This window comes from Trachypithecus francoisi, unplaced genomic scaffold (genome assembly GCF_009764315.1).
Source record: "Trachypithecus francoisi isolate TF-2019V2 unplaced genomic scaffold, Tfra_2.0 Contig00737, whole genome shotgun sequence".
Lineage (NCBI taxonomy): Eukaryota > Metazoa > Chordata > Mammalia > Primates > Cercopithecidae > Trachypithecus > Trachypithecus francoisi.
The window spans coordinates 171,565-185,476 of record NW_022680861.1 but is presented as its reverse complement, the minus strand read 5'-3'; the positions used below and the strand labels follow the sequence as shown (position 1 = coordinate 185,476).

The 13,912-nt window shown below is 38.8% G+C and overlaps 1 long non-coding RNA gene and 1 pseudogene across 1 annotated transcript; one reads left to right on the top strand and one right to left on the bottom strand.

Annotated features, from left to right (window-relative positions):
* Window positions 1–4,224: 4,224 nt before the first annotated feature.
* LOC117088221 lies at window positions 4,225–8,497 on the bottom strand. The gene is made up of 3 exons (XR_004439079.1): window positions 7,431–8,497; window positions 6,186–6,193; window positions 4,225–4,236 (listed from the first exon to the last, which is right to left on the bottom strand). It is a non-coding gene; the product is annotated as an uncharacterized LOC117088221 (long non-coding RNA).
* A 5-nt stretch (window positions 8,498–8,502) lies between these two features.
* Window positions 8,503–10,326, top strand: LOC117088223 (annotated as a pseudogene).
* Window positions 10,327–13,912: the final 3,586 nt, after the last annotated feature.

Below are 13,912 nucleotides of genomic sequence, written 5' to 3'. Positions count from 1 at the left end.
TGGAGGTGGAGACGCCAGTGCCTCTGAGGGCCTCCCTTTTCTGACAGAGCTTGCAGAGAAGGCAGACATGAAATGGATGGTCACAGATAGGGTGGGGGATACAGAAGTGAATGCACAGACAGCCAGGGAGTGCTCAGGGCTTGAAAGAGGGAAATTGCAGAAGTGAGAAAGTGAACAGATTCCAAAGATAGGAAGAAAGTGGATTTGTGAATGACTCTTGAAGGTGAACATCCAGCCCTGTGAGCAAGAAGACACGCGTTCTCAGGCCCATATGCTGTGAACATCCTCACTAAAGCAGATGCTTCTTGGAAAATCACAAGTGGTACTGAGTCATCAATAATAGGAACAGGCAGCCTTGCAAGTGCAAAAGAATATTATCATCAAGGATGCTTCACCAAATAGAATACAGCTACAGGGTGCAGAAGCCTGGGACCCAGGCCCAACACGGCCACCCTTCGTGTGACCTCCAATCAATTCTGTCTAGATTAGTGGTTCTCAGCCCTCTGCGGTTAGAATGGAGAGCTTGAGGGAGTGCCGACGTCAGATCCCCACCGCTGGAATTCTGCTTTGTCACCCCGGCAGTTCTCTAGAGCAGCTCAGGCGCTAAACCTGAAGCTACAGAACACTACAGTAATAGCTGTTATCATCCCCTGGGCATAAGGAAAGAGATGCACCTCACGGAGGTTGGTGTCAGATTGAGGGAAGAACTTTTGGGACTTAATTAGAGAAGCTTCTATAATGCCTCATTCTAGGATATTGCTAAAAAGACTTCTTTAGTTGTGAGTAACATTAACCAGCTTGAGTCAGCTTATGGAAAAAGGAGGTTTTTATTAAAGAGCTGTGTTTGGGGGAGGCCCAGGGCAGGTACACAGCCAGCCCCAGAAAGGACCTGGAGCCAGATTAAGGGGCTGGCTTGCCCATGTGTCTCCCCTCTGCTCACTCTTTTGTGCGCTGATCCGCCTGATCTCTCTGGGCACAAAGGAGATGGTGGGTGTCCCAAGAATGCCTGGTTGATAATTATGTGTTCTTCAGTTGCCATCCGAGCAGACACTATCCCTGGTTTCCAGCTGAACCTGGGAGAAGGAAGGTGACTCACCCACCTATGGCTGTCGATCAGAGGAGATAGCCAGATAATTTCTTTAAAAGGAGAAGTAAGTCAAATATATAGCACTCCAGGTGGCAACACTTCCAATTGAAAAATAATACATGGAAGGACTATAGGGTCACTAGTGGTGAACGTGGCGTAGGACTTTATGCACAGGGGTCAGTGAAAATAGTGACAAAAATGACATAAATATAAGTGTATATGGTATGAATATGATATATATGTATCTTATATTAGTATATATATTTAGTCTACCTATACTATTATATAAATAGTCTACATATACATACTATGTGTATATACTAAATATACACTATGTATATATAATACTATATATACGCTATATATTTAATACTATATATACTATGTATATGTATTACTATATATACTGTGTATATGTAACACTATATATACTATGTATATATTTAATATAAGTAAGCTAAATATATATACTAATATACCATATGTATATGTAGCATGTTTATATCATATATGTATCTTTATACCATAATTTTCACTATTTTTGCTGACCACTGTGCATAAAGTCCAATGCCACTTATATTTAATATGCTTTTACTAAATACATATAGTCACTTATATTTAGTATACTTGTACTAAATTTATATATGCATGGCATATATATGTATACACTAAACATATATATACACTATGTATACTATGCATATATACACACACACATACACTTTGCATATATATTTAGCATAAGTATTTCCCATGAACCACTGGGGATATACTTATACTAAAAATATTTATTGTTAATCTGAAATTCACATTTAATCAGGTCTTGTATTTTTACTCTCTAGTGCTGACAACCTTCTAACGTTAATACTTTAATGACCTTGGTTGGGGTAGGCCTCACTGCACCTTTTGAGTAAAGACACTGGAAGGAAGCAGGTGCAGGAGTCCTGTGGTCCCCTGGGGAGGAGGATTTGTGAACAATGCCAGGGCCTGGGCAGAAGAGTCTTCGTGTGCTTGAGGAACAGCAACGATCCTCCTGCTGTGACTGAGGAGTGAGTAAGAGGGCTGGGGAAAGGGGGAACTGTGGGCCCTGACAGGATGAACCTGGGAGGCCGAAGCCATGACCCTGGCCTTGACTCTGATAAGCTGGTCTCCCGGGGAGGGGTCAGCAGAGGAGTGACACCATCTGGATAGGGGCTTAGGAGGCTCTGTCTGGCTGTTGGTTGAGATTTCACAGTGAGCTGGAGTAAGGACATCTGCAGAGAGCACTTGAAGGGCTTTGCCCTAAGATACAGGCAATGGTGTCCAGGACCTGATGGCAATAGAGGCAACAGTGAGATGTGATCAGATCCTGGACAGGACATAATGGCATCATTTGCAAGGTATAGTGCAAAATGAAAATGTGGGGCCTCTTGTTTTAAAACCGTGAAGAAGTTCATGATAGTTATAGCAGAGCATGGAGCCCCTTCCAAACAAGAGACCCTTTGTCACCACATGGACCGTATGACCAGGAAGCTGGCCCTGATGGCATCCACAGCATCTGGTCACGAACTATAGTGGGAGAGAGGAAAGGAGACTCCAGCCTGAAGAAATAAAGCTGCCGAGCTAGTGCGTACCGATGGGAGGTGGGAGCGGGACGAGGCTGTGGAAGACACATTCTTGGAACAGGGAGTATAAATTGTGACCAGGGAAAACAGTGGAACATCTTCTGGTCTTTCTACAACCTATTTAATTAAACATTAGTCATGCTAACTCCACAGTAATTTCTAGTGTTCTTCATCTCCACTATCCTCACAAACATTTGAAGTGGTGACAAGTTGCTTGTGGGGTTGCATGTCTGTATGCCGGTGGAAGAGGTTGCATAGGATACTGAGGATAGGAGAGTACAGATGCACTTTGTGACTTGCTGGGCATAATGCAATTTTAAAAAATAATACTTTAAAATATCCTAATAAGTAAAACACTACATATTGATAGAAGCAATTAAAATTTTATAGATGCAAATAATGCCTGAACTAGAAGGGAACATTTTTCAACATAAAATTTGTGATTTTTATTAGGCTTTTATGTGAAATATAAATATACAACTTCCTTTCCACAGGAAAGTAATTTTTAAGGTGAAGTAATTATTTTATAGGAAGCTACTGATTTTTATATTTTTTGGTATCATCCACATGCTTTAGTTGTTTTATTGTTTTTAATACTATACTTTTGTAGGTTCTCTTGAGTTTTCTTAAAAGTGATTACATTGTCTGCAAAATAATAATTTTGCTTTCTCTCCTTAGCCAATATTTATACATTTTGTTTTACAAAAAAGTATAGTGAGGAAAAGATTTCCTCCACAATAGTGACAAAAATCATAAAATATGCAGAAATAAGAATGAGCTAAACATGTGCATGAATTACATGATGAAAAGAGTAGAAATCTATTAAAGAGTCTTATAGAAGAGTTGCCCAATGAGATATATCTTCTTTGGGTATGATTCAACATCAGGGAGAACTCCTTTCCCCCACATTAATCTAACTATGTGAGATGAACCCTACCAGCATTCTAGTAGGATATTTATTGGATTTTCACAAAAATTTTCAAAAGTTTACTTGGCATAAAATAAAAGGGAGAACATTCACTGTCCTCATCGTAAGATGGAGATGTGACAGTAACCATGATATAAGGCCACTGAGGGACAAATGGATCAAGCACAAAGATACACTGGAATCATAGCACACACTCAAACATGCAAACAGTTGAGGTATTTTCACTGTGGCACAGGATCCTTTGTCTTCTGAAAATGACCATGTCTTTCCATGAGTGGGATTGTTAATTTGTGTAGTTTTAAATTTTGGTTAAATTGAATTTGTTTTTTTTTTTAAAAAAAGTACTTGTATGGATAATAAGATTTTTGGTGCTGAAAAAATACAAGTGAGGAAGTTCCAGGAAATTTTAAAACAACTACAAAAAAAAAAAAAAAAATCAAGGGGTCAGCCTGGTTAGCCACTTAAATAAGAATTAGAGAAATTTAACCAAGATTGTACTCATGCAGATATAGACAGATCCATCAAGAAGAATATGGCCATGAAACCACTCCAAATATATATGCAAGTTTGGAACATTATGGAAATTAAATCACTTTGAAGGAAATGTAGATTGTTATCTAATTATCACTACATATTAGAGAACAAAAAGCTGGCTTCTTACTTTATCCATGTCACCTAGCACAAATCAGATTGATTAAATTTTTAAATGTTATTCATGAAATTGTTAGTTACAGAAGAAAATTAGAGTGAGCCATACTTTTAAAAACAAGACAAGATAGGCCGAGCGAGGTGGCTCACGCCAGGAATCCCAGCACTTTAGGAGGCCGAGGCGGGCAGATCACGAAGTCAGGAGATCGAGACCATCCTGGCTAACATGGTGAAACTCCGTCTCTACTAAAAATATCAAAAAATTAGCCAGGTGTGGTGGCAGGTGCCTGTAGTCCCAGCTACTTGGGAGGTTGAGGCAGGAGAATGGCGTGAATCCGGGAGGCAGAGCTTGCAGTGAGCTGAGATCATGCAACTGCACTCCAGCCTGGGAGACAAAGCGAGACTCCATCTCAAAGAAAAAAAAAATGAAGACAAGATAATTGTGGGTAAAACAGTGGGAAAATAATGCAACTTGAAGTTCAATGCCAAGGGCACCCCAGGTTCAGCATCTCAGAGGTCAGAAATGGTAAAAAGGGCAGAGTGTGGGTCCAGTGATGGAGAAGGTGGTCCAAGAGTGATCAGCTTCCTAGGCAAGCTCTACTATGTGAGTTTGGACTGAAGACCTGTTCCTGTCTCAATACTGGCATTTGCTGGTTGAGTATCCTTAGGCAACAATATTAAACTTTTTTGAGCACATTTTTCTCCTCTGACAAGTGGAGGCATTTACTTCTGTTTTGTTCACCATACAGGCCTATTCAGTCTTGTTTGAGTTCATGGGTGTGAAAACTTCATGCAAACTAAAAGTTTGTAGGTTGAAAGAATAAAGACCGCTGTCCCCTTTAAGCAACGACCTTCACGTAGATTCAAGTCAGTTATAGACTTAGAGATGAATGAATTGCAGCAGGAAATGATTTTACATTTCTAATTCCTTCAATGTGTTTTAATAAGTTGATTTAACTCTAACTGAAAATTCACTTAAATTCATTTGCTCCAAGTAAATACAAAAATGAATATTAGATAGACTGGGGAAATAAAAAACTCATTTAATTATGTCTGCTCCATTCCCTAGGAGTAATCTTTGATTCCCCTGGGTAGGTGGATTCTTCATCCACTGTCTCTTCTGCCCTGGGGAAGTCACATTGAAATCAGCTAAAACCTAGCGCATATAAAATAAATTTCGTGCTGGTCCAGGGATGAGGTGAGGGTGAGCGAGGAAAGTTAGAAAGCATCTTATCATAAATAAGCTTGTGGTAACAACACAAAAGATACTGCAAAAGATTCAGCAAAGTATGCCTCTTTCTACCTTTCATGTAATGTGTTTCCCAACTCCAATTTAACCAGCTAGGACATACTGCCCCAAAAGGTGTCACTTATAGCAATCATTCAGATAAAAAGCAAATAAATCAATGTCGAGCTCAGCTTTTGTGTTTCAAAGTAGAACACTGAAACTTAAGACAGAGCCAAAGCTCTTGAGAGAAAAAAGCCTTTTTAGGTACAAGAACTTGAGTTTCTTGAAATTTTCAATTTTAGGTTCTGATCTAAACAATAAGTAAAAAAGAATGAGATTTTTCAAGCGCACTTGGATTGACAAAGATTCCATTTGCCTGGGGGAGAAGCAGTCCATAGTCTTAGTAGAAAGGAAGAGAATAAGGTACCCTTATTCTGTTGGGTCTCTGCTGGCCCTCCACCACATCCTGTCTTCAGTCTTGCTGGAGTTAGGTGATAGACCAAAGAGATGATCTCCAAGAATCTCTTTCTTGAACTGAAAAAAAGTTCATATGGAACCAAAAAAGAGCCCGCATCAGAAGCCATAGAATGTGTGTAAGCCTGTATAGTGTCTTACTGACATTTGTAGACGTCGTCTGACTCTTCCTCTACATCTCCATTTACTGATGAGGTTCTATTCTTTTAGTATAACTAGTACAGCTGACTTCCAATTAGCTAGTTTCGATAATATTCGAAAAAAAGAATAATAAAACCTAGTACTAGCCCTAACAATTAATACCTTCCTAAACCTGCTACTAATAATCATTATATTTTGATTACCCTTACTTAACTCTACGCAGAAAAGGCTAACCCTTACGAATGCGGTTTGATCCACTAAACTCCGCCCGCATTCCTTTTTCCATAAAATTTTTCTAGTCGCTATTACTTCCTATTATTCGACTTAGAAATTGCTCTGCTATTACCTCTACCATGGGCTCTCCAAACAACAAACCTCCCTGTAAATCAAATCATCACAATATATTAATCATTATTCTAACCCTGGGCCTAGCATATGAATGAATCAAAGGGACTGGACTGAACCATTGGCAAGTAGTTAAATAAAATAAATGATTTCGACTCATTAGATTATGATAATCATACTAGCCAAATGCCCGTTATTTATATAAATATTATATTAGCATTTCTTATCTCACTCCTAGGCATATTAATCTACGTTCACATCTAATATATCCTTATTATGCCTAGAAGGAATAATACTCTCACTATTTATCGTAAGTACCCTTATAGCCTTAAACATACACTTTCCCCTAGCTAATATTGTACCTATTGCTCTACTAGTATTCGCCGCTTGCGAGGCAGCAGTGGGTCTTGCCTTACTAGTCTCAATCTCAAATACATATGGTCTAGATTATATCCACAACCTAAGCTTACTCCAATGCTAAAAATAGTTCTTCCCACAATCATGCTATTACCAACAACATGATTTTCCAAAAACAGTATATTATGAATTAACTTGACCATACACAGCTTAGTTATTAGTCTTATCCCTCATATTTTTTAATCAAACTAGTAACAACCTCACTAGTACTCGACTTATTTATCTTCTGACCCATTATCAACACCTCTTCTAACACTAACCGCCTGACTTTTACCCCTCACGATTATAGCAAGCCAGTACCACTTACATAATGAAAATCCTTTACGAAAAAAATTTTATCTCTCCATAATAATTTTTCTACAAATCTCTCTAATTATAACGTTTATATCCACAGAACTAATCCTATTCTATATCTTATTTGAAACCACTCTCATCCCTACCCTAATTATTATTACCCGATGAGGCAATCAAGCAGAACGCCTCAACGCAAGCACATATTTCCTGTCCTATACATTAGCTGGTTCCCTCCCCCTACTAATTATACTAGTATTTACATACAATAACATAGGCTCATTAAACATTGTGTTACTAACACTCACAGCCCAAAAATTAACAAACACCTGATCCCATAATCTAACTTGACTGGCATGCATGATAGCTTTCATAGTAAAAATACCCTTATATGGTCTACACCTATGGCTCCCCAAAGCCCACATTGAAGCTCCCATTGCCGGATCGATAGTTCTTGCCGCAGTACTTTTAAAACTAGGTGGCTATGGTATAATGCGACTCACCTCAATCCTTAATCCCTTGACAGAATATATAGCCTATCTTTTTCCTCATATTATCCCTATGGGGCATAATTATAACAAGCTCAACCTGTCTCCGACAAACAGACCTAAAATCACTTATCGCATATTCCTCCGTAAGCCATATAGCCCTAGTAATTATAGCCTCCCTCACCCAAACCCCCTGAAGCTTTACTGGCGCTATTATCCTTATAATTGCCCATGGCCTTACTTCATCCATACTATTCTGCCTAGCAAATTCAAACTATGAACGAACCCACAGTCGCATTATACTGCTCTCTCGAGGACTTCAAATTCTACTTCCACTAATAGCCTTCTGATGATTTGCAGCAAACCTCACCAATCTGGCCCTACCCCCCACCATTAATTTAATGGGAGAGCTATTAGTAGTGGCAACTTCATTTTCCTGGTCACATGTCACCATTATACTCACAGGGCTAATATATTAATTACCGCCTCTATTCTCTACACAATTCATTACAACACAACGAGGAACACTCACCTCCCACATTATAAACATAAACCCTCCTTCACACGAGAAAATATATTAATATTTATACATATTTCCCCATCATCTTTCTATCCCTCAACCCCAATATATCATAGGCTTCACCTCTTGTAAATATAATTTAACTAAAATATTAGATTGTGAATCTAAATATAGAAGCTCATCCCTCCTTATTTACCGAGAAAGCTTGCAAGGACTGCTAATCCATGCCCCCGTACTTAACAAAACGGCTATCTCAACTTTTAAAGGATAACAGACATCCGTTGGTCTTAGGAACCAAAAATATTGGTGCAACTCCAAATAAAAGTAATAAATGCACGCCTCCATTGTTATACTGACACTAACTTACCTAACACTCCCAATTATTATTACCCTCATTAAGCCCAGCAAGAATCACCTGTATCCTAATTACGTAAAAACAATTATAATATTTGCCTTTATCTTTAGTCTCTTTCCCATAACCCTATATATTCTATTAGACCAGGACATAATTATCTCAAACTGACATTGAACAACTATTCAGTCCCTAGAGCTAACACTAAGTTTTAAACTAGACTATTTTTCCATAATATTCACCCCAATTGCACTATTTATCACCTGATGCATTATAGAGTTCTCACTATGATATATAAGCTCAGATCCAAATATCAATCAGTTCTTTAAATACCTCCTCATTTTTCTTATCACCATATTAATTTTAATCACCGCCAATAACCTCTTCCAACTCTCATCGGATGAGAAGGTGTTGGAATTATATCCTTTCTACTAATCGGCTGATGACATGCTCGAACAGACGCCAACACAGCAGCCACCCAAGCAATTCTATATAACCGTATGGTGATATCGGCTTTGTCCTAAACATAGCATGATTCTTCTCCATTATAACTCATGAGATCTCCAGCAAATATTATCCTAGACTCCAACCCAAATCTTTTACCACTAATAGGACTTCTTCTAGCAGCAACAGGAAAATCAGCCCAACTTGGTCTTCACCCCTGACTCCCCTCCGCCATAGAGGGTCCAACTCCAGTTTCAGCTTTACTCCATTCTAGCACTATAGTAGTAGCAGGAGTATTTTTACTTATTCGCTTTCACCCCCGATAGAAAATAATATATTAATTCAAAGTCTTACATTATGCTTAGGAGCTATTACCACCCTATTTATAGCAATCTGCGCCCTAGCACAAAACGATATCAAAAAAATTGTAGCCTTCTCCACCTCAAGCCAACTAGGGTTAATGATAGTTACCATTGGCATTAACCAACCACACCTAGCATTCCTACATATCTGCACTCATGCCTTCTTCAAAGCCCTATTATTCATTTGCTCTGGCTCTATTATTCACAATTTAAATAACGAACAGGATATTCGAAAAATAGGCGGATTATTTAAAATAATGCCCCTCACTTCAACTTCCCTAATCATTGGTAACCTAGCACTTTACAGGTATACCTTTTCTTACAGGTTCTACTCCAAGATCTTATTATTGAAACCGCAAACACGTCATATACTAATGCCTGAGCCCTATCTACTACTCTTATCGCCACCTCCCTAACAAGCGCTACAGCACTCGAACTATTATTCTAGCACTAACAGGACAACCCGCTTTTCAACCTCATTAATGAAAATAATCCAGCTTTACTGAATCCAATAAAACGTTTAACACTAGGCAGCCTACTCGCGGGATTTCTCATCACCAATAATATTTCCCCCACCACACCACCCCAACTGACCATGCCCCATTACCTAAAGCTCCTAGCTCTATGCGTAACCATCCTGGGCTTCCTAATAGCTCTAGACTTAACTCTTATAACCAACAACCTCAAAATAAGCACCCCATCACATATATTCAAATTTTCTAACATATTAGGGTATTTTCCCACTACAATTCACCGAATAATTCCCTACCAAAATCTAATCATAAGTCAAAACCTAGCCTTTATCTTAATAGACTCAATCTGACTAGAAAAATCAATACCCAAAACAATTTCACATGTCCACACTACTACCTCCATTACTATAACCGCCCAAAAAGGCATGATCAAACTTTACTTTCTCCCTTTCCTTATTCCCCTTATCCTGGTTACACTATTACAGTATAATCTATTACCTCGAGTAATTTCAATAACAATATAGACACCAACAAATAATGTCCAACCAACAACCACTACTAACCAGCGACCATAATCATATAAAGCGCCCGCACCAATAGAATCTTCACGAATTAACCCTGGCCCCTCTCCCTCAAAAACCACCCAACTTCCTATATTATTTAAATTAATCACCACCACTAACTCACCATAATCTAAAACTCATAAAATTAATCCCACCTCCATTGCCAATCCAACTAAAAAACTGCCCAACACCTCAAACCCGATGAAACCATGCCTCAGGGTACTCCTCAATAGCCATCGCAGTAGTATAACCAAAAAACACCATTATACCTCCCAAATAAATTAAAATATTATTAAGCCCATAAGTACCCCCATAATTTAAAATAACTACACAACCAATTACACCATAATAACGCCAAACCTCCATAAATAGGAGAAGGCTTAGAAGAAAATCCCACAAATCCCATAACCAATAATACACTTAACAAAAATAAAATATATGACATCGTTCTTACATGGACTTCAACCATGACTAATGATATGAAAAACCATCGTTGTACTTCAACTACAAAAAACACCAATGACCCCCTACGTAAATCTAATCCAATTATAAAAATAATTAATCATCCTCATTGACTTACCCACCCCATCAAACATTTCCACATGATGAAATTTCGGCTCTCTCCTAGCAACTTGCTTAACTTTACAGATCATTACCGGCCTATTCCTAGCAATACACTATTCACCAGACACTTCCTCTGCCTTCTCCTCAATCGCACATATTACCCGGGATGTAAATTATGGCTGAATCATCCGCTACCTCCACGCCAATGGCGCCTCTATATTCTTTATCTGCCTGTTCCTACATGTAGGCCGAGGCCTATACTACGGCTCATTCCTTCTCATTGAAACATGAAATATTGGCATTGCACTCTTACTTATAACCATAGCAACAGCCTTCATGGGTTACGTACTTCCATGAGGACAAATATCATTTTGAGGCGCCACAGTTATCACAAATTTATTGTCTGCAATTCCATATATTGGATCAAATCTCGTTCAGTGAGTCTGAGGTGGTTATTCCATTGATAACCCAACCCTCACACGATTTTTTACCCTCCACTTTACCCTACCCTTCATTATTGCAACCCTAACAGCTCTTCATCTACTTTTTCTACACGAAACAGGATCAAACAACCCCTGCGGAATCCCCTCCAACTCCAACAAAATCCCCTTCCACCCCTACTATACGATCAAAGACATTCTAGGCCTGATCTTACTCCTCCTTATCCTAATAGTCCTAGTATTATTTTCACCCGACCTTTTAAGTGACCCAGACAACTACACTCCAGCTAACCCACTAAAACCCCACCACATATCAAACCAGAGTGGTACTTCCTATTTGCATACGCAATCCTACCATCGGTCCCTAATAATTAGGAGTGTGCTGGCCTCCTTCTATCCATCTTATCTTAGCAATCATACCTATACTCCATAAATCTAAACAACAAAGCATAGCATTCCGCCCACTCAGCCAATTCCTACTATGACTCCTGATTACAACTCTGCTAACCCTGACCTGAATTGGAAGTCAGTCGGTAAATCAACCCTTTATTATAATTGGACAAGTAGCATCCATAATATATTTTACTACAATTTTAATCTTAATACCACTAGCCTCCCTAATCGAAAACAATCTCCTTAAATGAACCTGCCCCCGTAGTATAATTCAATACACCAGTCTTGTAAACTGGAAACGGACACTCTTCCCTGGGGCAACTCAGAAAGAAAGTACTTAACTCCACCACCAATACCCAAAATTGGCATTCTATTTAAACTACTTTCTGTATTCTAGGGGGTATAGTCCTTAAAACAACTTAATATAATCTAATTTTATATGACCTTATGTAATTTGTGCATTACTGCTAGTCCACATGAATATTATATAGTACTATAAGTGCTTAACCGTCCATAAAACATAAACTTACATATTTACTAGCAATTTTCACCAACATGCTTACAAGCAAGAACATTCTCTTGAACAATTCAACTGTAACACATACCACTTAAACCTCCAAAGTACTAGTTTTACCCCCCGGGATACCAACCAATCCAGTATTCTCATTAACGTACATAGGTACATTCTATTATTGGTCGGACATAGCACATTACAGTCGAGCATAACACCCGAAACCAGACGAGCTACCCAAAAACAGCTAAAAGAGCGATCCGTCTATGTGGCAAAATAGTGGGAAGATTTTTGGGTAGAGGCGATACACCCACCGAGCCTGGCGATAGCTGGTTATCCAAGATAGAATCTTAGTTCAACCTTAAGCCTACCGCAGAACCACCAATCCCCCTGTAAGCTTAATTGTTAGTCTAAAGAGGGACAGCTCCTTAGACACTAGGAAAAAACCTTATATAGAGAGTAAAATTCCAGCCCCCATAGTTGGCCTAAAGCAGCCATCATTAAGAAAGCGTTCAAGCTCAACATTAAGCACCCAAAGAAATTCCAAACATTTAACTGAACTCCTAACATCACATGGATTAATCTATTATATTATAGAAGCAATAATGCTAGTATTAGTAACATGAATAAATTCTCCTATGCATAAGCCTAAATCGGACCGAAAGCCTCACCGATATTTAACAGCCTAATACTAATAATTATAAACAAGCCAGTATTACTAATACTGTTAACCAACACACAGGCATGCTATCAAGGAAAGGTTAAAAGAAGTAAAGGAACTCAGCAAATATAATCCCGCCTGTTACCAAAACATCACCTCTAGCATTACTAATATTAGAGGCATTGCCTGCCAGTGACACATGTTTAACGGCCGCGGTACCTGACCGTGCAAAGGTAGCATAATCACTTGTTCTTTAAATAGGGACTTGTATGAATGGCAACACGAGGATTTAACTGTCTCTTACTTCCAACCAGTGAATTGACCTGCCCGTGAAGAGGCGGGCATAAAATAATAAGACGAGAAGACCCTGCGGAGCTTCAATTACTAATGCAATCATAACAGCATAAACCTATGGGTTAACATATCCTACCCTGCATTTAAAATTTTGGTTGGGTGACCTCGGAGCATAGCTAAACCTCCGAATAGACTATGCCAAGACTGAACAAGTTAAAGCGAACTAATACCTACAATTGACCCAATAATTTGATAAACGAATAAGTTACCCCAGGGATAACAGCGCAATCCTATTCCAGAGTTCATATCGACAATAGGGTTTACGACTCGATGTTGGATCAGGACATCCTAATGGTGCAGCAGCTATCAAGGGTTCGTTTGTTCAACGATTAAAGTCCTACGTGATCTGAGTTCAGACTGAGTAATCCAGGTTGGTTTCTATCTATTCTATATTTCTCCCTGTACGAAAGGACAGAGAAATAAGGCCTACTTCATAAGTGCCTTCCTTCCATAAATGACCTAGTCTCAATTTAACAAAAAAACTACATATACAGCCCAAGAACAGGCTTGTTAAGATGGCAGAGCCCGGCAATTGCATAAAATTAAGACTTTATAATCAGAGGTTCAACTCCTCTTCTTAACACCATGTTCACAATAAACATTCTACTTGTCACTTTACCCGCT